At 38.1% G+C, this 6,467-nt stretch overlaps 1 long non-coding RNA gene across 2 annotated transcripts; it reads right to left on the bottom strand.

Annotated features, from left to right (window-relative positions):
* Positions 1–4,036: 4,036 nt before the first annotated feature.
* LOC147147949 (uncharacterized) lies at positions 4,037–6,158 on the bottom strand. Of its 2 annotated transcripts, none has more exons than XR_015086890.1 (4): positions 6,043–6,158; positions 5,698–5,788; positions 5,085–5,164; positions 4,037–4,996 (listed from the first exon to the last, which is right to left on the bottom strand). It is a non-coding gene; the product is annotated as an uncharacterized LOC147147949 (long non-coding RNA). The 2 variants fall into 2 exon arrangements; XR_015086889.1 differs by having other exon boundaries at positions 5,085–5,148.
* Positions 6,159–6,467: the final 309 nt, after the last annotated feature.

The raw sequence follows: 6,467 nt of genomic DNA, 5'->3' as shown, positions 1-6,467 counted from the left end.
TGTTGTTATTTTATAACTGTAATTGGAAAGTGGTTTGGGTGATCATGTCCAAATACAACCCATCCAGAGACAGGTTTGTGTGCATGGGGAGTTGTTTTTGAGAATGGGTGGACGGATAGATGGATGAATAGACGGATGAATAGATAGCACCTCTCCCAGAGCTATTTTCTGACCGCATTCACAGCCAAGTGCACGCAGCTCGCTTGTGTCACTTTCAATTATGACTCATCCACTTTATATTTAAGAGTAATTGAGCCAGAGGCGCGCCCTCCATTTAACACCACTCACATTCATGATTGAAATCTCTATATCTGTTCATGTCCAACAGAAGCCTCCTGTGGGACTTGGTAGGAGTACTGAAGCTATGGGGTGAAGTGAGGTTGGGATAAGAATTCCTTCAGGAATGCTCGGGCATTCGAAAAGTAGCCACAACACATGCTTGCCAATCACACACAATCCAAATCAATTACCCACAAGTTTACATGGTGCTTGCCGACTGCCAACAATTCAGGAATTCAAAATCCGTAGCTGAGGTTGTAGTCCAGATAGGGTGGAGAAATGTGTTAATCCAGTAGCTACATGTGTGCGTGTGGGGGTGGGTGTGTGTGTGTGGGTGTGTGGGGGTGTGTGTGCGGGTGGGGGTGTGTGTGTGTGTGCGTGGATCTGGAGCATTCTCAAAAGATTGCTATTGAATGTGTGTGCATGTGTCAGATTCACTCATCGGTCCACAATTTCATACTGTTACACAAGTTTGATTAAGTTTTTGTAGCTTACTGAATATATATTTTATGGAACAGAAGTTCCTGCTCTGCAAAAAACTTTAATCAACACAAGGGAGGAATTTTATGGGAACACTCATCTTCCCTACTTTAGGATGAACAGTGAGCAAACAACAGAATTTTAAGAATTTTTGCAAAAACTGTGTCCACATGAATGTTAATTATCTAGCTGACAAGCGCTATTTAGCCACTCAGAAGCGTGTTCTTCTGAAAGTTGTGAGCATATGGCAGGGCGATTCAACAAAATTATTCAGGGGGCCACAATATCAAAAAGCCAAGGGGCTGGGGACCGGACCGCCACAGTAGTGGTGCAACAGATCACATAAGAAATTGGTCTTCGTTTATTTTATAAAACGCTTTTGACCATAAAAAAAAAAAAAAAAGAAAAGTAAAAAAAAAAAATCAACCCTAACGTCCAATAGGGCCGTTTAACTTAACTCAATATAATGCAGGATACATTATTATTTGATACATGGTACAGTGTATAAAATAATGTATCCTGCCAGCCATTTTGAGCTGAATGTTGTCTTAAAATTATGTAATGAGCAAAAGCGTTTTATAAAACAAGACAAAGTTTTATTTTGCTAGTTTTTTCATACTGAAAAAGACCTCAAAGTGCAATTTAAGGTACAATCCCTTCCTTTAAACATGGAGAATGCATTACAAAGCAATCTAGGTTCACAATATTGAAAAAAAAAGTACCAGCCGAGCACTTGTTGCTAATGCTAACAGCTAGCTGCTAGCTACTAATGTTGGAGACGTGATACAATGACGGCGTAATTTACTTGCGGATGGTGAGGAAGTCGAAAAAGGAAGTCAAGTTAGCCATTACTCAAACACACAGGCCATCTTCAAAGTAAAAGTCTACTAAGGCTGTTGCATTGGCATCAATGATTCAATTTATTATTTGGTAAGCTTTTTTTATTTGAATAAGCCATTGTGATGCCGACACACGGTGTTGTGACTGAAATGGATTTCCGTGTGTTACTTTCAACTGTAAATAAAACACTTGATATTCATGTCACTCACCACAGGAATGAAGCCTTGCTCCAAAAGCGTGCTTTTTGAAGCTTATGTGAGCTTATTGAACTTTGCTTGGGTATTTGCGGTTGTTGGACGCCAATCACAGCACTTCCACATACAAGCACTTCCTGTACTACAAAGACCAGTATTCCTTGCGGTTGTGCATGTGCAGAGTGTCTCGATCGTCTCCGAGCTCGCTGGCAGTATCTTTGCCTTTTTTGCCCTCCCCACCTTCTTCTCCATCTACCTCTCAGCAGTAATGCTAGGTACAGCATCTTGTGTTTTTATTTTAATGTATTTTCATTTTTTTATACCAAGCATTTTGATGTAAATTTCGACTTTACCGGTGAAATCCAACATACGTCGTAATTCAGGTTACATCGCCAGTGTAGGAGCGGAACTTGTTCGGAAATTGAGGACTTCCTGTAATTTGTTTTCTGTTTTTCAGAATATACATATTTTTTTCTGTTTTTCGTAGTATTTTTTTTTCAGTTTTTTTAAATAATTTTTTTTCCTGTTTTTCAAAATATTTTTTTTCTGTTCCTCGAAATAGTTTTTCCCCCTGTGATTCATTCCTTTATTGATAGAGCGAGCTTCTAAGCAAACATAGCCGACTTATTATGTTCTTGAGGCACGACCATTTGGACACCTTTTCGAACAGATTTTATCTGTATGGATCGAGCAATCACAACCAAAGAATAGAGAATTGGTGGACCTTTTTAAGAAGGCAACACGCACAGTTTTGGATGAACTTGTTCCAAGATTTAAATGACTCACACTCCTTTTCTGGTGACTTCCTGGATAAAAGTATCATTCAGTTCATAGGTCTTGAAATTATAGAGGTAAGCAATAGTTGCTAATTGCTATCAACAGTATACTGTATTCAAATTACGTACTTAAAGTGGAAGTCAACCCAAACATATTTTTTTGAAGGATGTGTTCCCAGCAGGCCCACTAGTTGAAACACAGCATTCTGATTAATTTTGCGTTTGTGGAATATAAAATAAGCAGCAAAATGCACTCGTTTTTAGACATCTCTGGGGGCGGCCATTTTGTCTTCTGTCGACTGAAAATGATATCACAACTGCTCACAACGACCAATCACGGCTGACCTGTTTTCCGAATCTGAGCCGTGAGTGGTCGTTGTGAGCAGTTATGATGTCATTTTCAGTCGACAGAAGACAAAATGGCCGCCCCCAGAGATGGCTAAAAACGAGTGGATTAACACTTATTCCACAAACGCTAAATTAATCAGAATGCCGTGTTTCAACTAGTGGGCCTGCTGGGAACATATTCTTGAAAAAGAAATGTTTGCGTTGACTTCCACTTTAAAGTATGAAAAGTGTAAAAGTCAACAAAATGTTCCTATCTGTGTTTTGATGTTTTTAATAAAATGATACAGTTTAGCCAAATATTGCAGATGTTTAAAGAGAAAGTCAACCCAAACCTATATTTTTTAGGAATATGTTCTATACAGGCCCACTAGTTGAAACATGGGCTTTTAAATATTATTGAGTTTGTGGAATATAAATTAAGCAGCAAAATACACCTGTTTTTAGCCATCTCAGATGCGGCCATTTTGTCACTTCTGACGACTGAAAATGACATCGAAGTTGCTCAGGGTTTAGGTAATGACCAATCACAACTCACCTGTTTTCTGAAGCTGAGCCATGATTTGGTCGTTATCTGAGCCCTGAGCAACTGTGACAATTGTTTATGTCATTTTCAGTCAACAGAAGTGACAAAATGGCCGCTCCCTGAGATGGCTAGATTTCCCTGTTTAATTCATATTCCACAAACTAAATATGTTTGCGTTGACTTCCCCTTTAAGTTGGAGCATATTTGTACTAAATTATTGTCTACTAGTATGTGTAATACTCTGTACTGTGATTGGTATAGAAAATGTGTGAATCAATTTGATAACTTTCTATTTTCACTCATATTTAGAAAGAACTACAGGAAGTTAATAAAATTAGGTAAATATTTGTATTTGATGTTCATGTCATCTCTTAGATCAAGTATTCTTATGTATTTGAATGCAATGTCACAGTATAAATTTGGTAGAATGTAGATGTCATTAAACTTTCAGCAAATGAAGCATACTGTACATATACATTTTATTAGTGCAAGCATCTTGACTTGAGTATGCACATGCACATTTGATACATTTCACGATAAAAGCACCAAAAGGAACATGTCCAATTTTAACACTGCAATGGAAAAATAAATCGTGTCTCAGAGAGCAGCCTGAATTACATGACTCAACAATAAATATGCCATTTTTTTGTAAAAAAACAAAACAAAAACAAAAACGAATTAACTTTTGATGCAACAGATTCACAAATACGGTCAGAATTAACATCTGACATGGCACCCTCACATCTACGCCTATTCTGTCAGGAAGGCAGCGTATACATCCCTGGACACACCATCAGCATCTTCCCCTATTTCATCAATGAAGCTGTATTCTAGAGTTGGTCATCGTTGCTTCTTCTTTGAATTGGGCAGTCAGTTCATCTAGAAGTGTTACTCAGTGAAGTTTCACATTCTCATGTAAAAGTTCATAGACAGGACTTTGTGGTCTACCAGAATCTGTCACAGCAGGAGTAGGAGTTGAGGTGTTGGTGGGCATGTTCATTTGTTCATCTTCTATTGCAAGGTTTGGCCCATGTATGAGTGTATCATCAAGATCACCTAAAAATGGACCACCTGCCAAAGGACCAAAAATGACTTCTGAGGTATTACACAAAGATGTAAAATCAATAATCGAAACATCTGCAGTAGATTCAACAGCTGACAATGTGGCAGTGCTCAGATCGTCATCTTCGACTGTATCTGTGTGTATCGGATTTTCACTGTCATGTCTTTCCTGTGTCAGCTGCTACATCTTTTCCATTGTGTGCTTCTCTTGTCCAGAGTCTGTTGTGTTTTCATGTCGCTCTTCTGTGGGTACATCAGCTCATTCCTCTGGGTCATCCATACTAGTTAGGGTTTTTGTGAACAAACAAAACCTTAACAACCCCCTCAAAAATATTAAATGTAGCCTTTCAGGAACAAATGTCCTGTGATTTACGTGATCCTGCTGCATTTTCTGAATGCTCTCCTCAGGAACACCTCAGTTGCGTAGAAATACCCAAAGATCATCATCTTGTGGAAGGCCAGTGCTTGAGGATGTAGCCATTTGAATGTTGGCACTACAACAATGTAGGGAAAAGGCAGAATCTATATAAATAATCATTTGAAAGTCAACCTGCCATTAAATATTTTAATGTGCTCACTCACCAACAAGAACGATTTGGGGTGTGTCCTTTTGTGATGAAAAGCTTCACTGGTTATTCGTAATATACTAATAGTAGAGAAGACTAAAGTCAACAGATCAGGGTGGGATTTTACTAGTATTATTATTTATGTTATTAATTATCAAATAGTAATAACATCCAGTTCAGGGCTTTGCAACATCCCTCCTCAACGTTCTATTTGTGTGAACGCTTAAAATACGTGCCCATGCAAAACAATATATAACTATTCTCATGTTATACTTCTATAGTCAGGCTTAGGGTATACTTATATAAACTATCACTCAGCATATAATTTAACGTTATAATTAATGCCTCGTTAAACCTCCGGAAGCACAGTGTTAGTGTATACTTAGCATATACAAATAGTGTTATGGCATGTACTATTACTTAACATACAAACGACGATATGACGAATGGCTCGTTCTACTTGTGTCAAGCGAAGGATGAGTAATGCCCGGTGTGACAAAAACACACATTACTGAAATGGTGCTGATTGATATAATACGATAAAAACTTACATTATGAGGAAGGAATACTGTTAAAAAGGATAAAACACAACTAATACTTTGTGTTACTAATTACTGTACATGCCTTACCTTAATTAAACCGGCTTAGGTATAAAGTTGAAGGCAGGTTGAGGTATGCATGAAGGAGTCCGTCATTAGTGAGTCTGCAACACGTCACTTGCTGAGTTCAGAGGTAAAAAAATAATATTATTCTGAAAAACAGAAACTGGCATGCTGTTTTCAGAATAATAACCTAACCCTTTACAACCTTCAAAAATAGCTTTGCAAACAAGTTTTTTAAAAACTAAAAGTGATTCTTAGGTTTTCCAATATATTTGCATCATTCCAATATTTCACTCCAACAACAGAAACACATCTCCTTTTAATTCCCTTTAACAGCTTTTTTTGTACAATAAACTTACAAACACCTCTTACATCATATTGAGACTCCCAGAATACAGTAAATACAACCAAACTGACAAGACAACCAGGAACACCTGGCCAAGACACAAGTGGCCGATGGAGCTGATTGGTAGACACATGGTTGACGAGAACAGGTGGACAGTGGACACAGATTCCTAAACGGGACGGACATGAAAACAATGAACACAGGGAAAACATGACAAGGCTATATTTTGCACCCTCACAAGGAAAGACTCTGTTCTTCATTTCTGCAAGTTAACGTTCCCAGTTCAATTGGAGTGTACATGAAGCATTTCACATGGAACAGGCATTCACTCACTAGCTCTTTATCTCTGACTGCACACGTGTTATCGTTTGATACCCTCTCGCTTTTTTTTTTTAACGTCTGAGCCACTTGAACTCCGACCGCTGGGTCCTAACAAAACTAGTGTAATTAC

The sequence above is a fragment of the Filicampus tigris genome, chromosome 5 (genome assembly GCF_054856515.1).
Source record: "Filicampus tigris isolate MCC_2025a chromosome 5, RoL_Ftig_1.0, whole genome shotgun sequence".
In the NCBI taxonomy this organism is placed as follows: Eukaryota; Metazoa; Chordata; class Actinopteri; order Syngnathiformes; family Syngnathidae; genus Filicampus; species Filicampus tigris.
The sequence above is the reverse complement of the archived record's forward strand: the minus strand, read 5'-3'. Positions and strand labels throughout refer to the sequence as shown.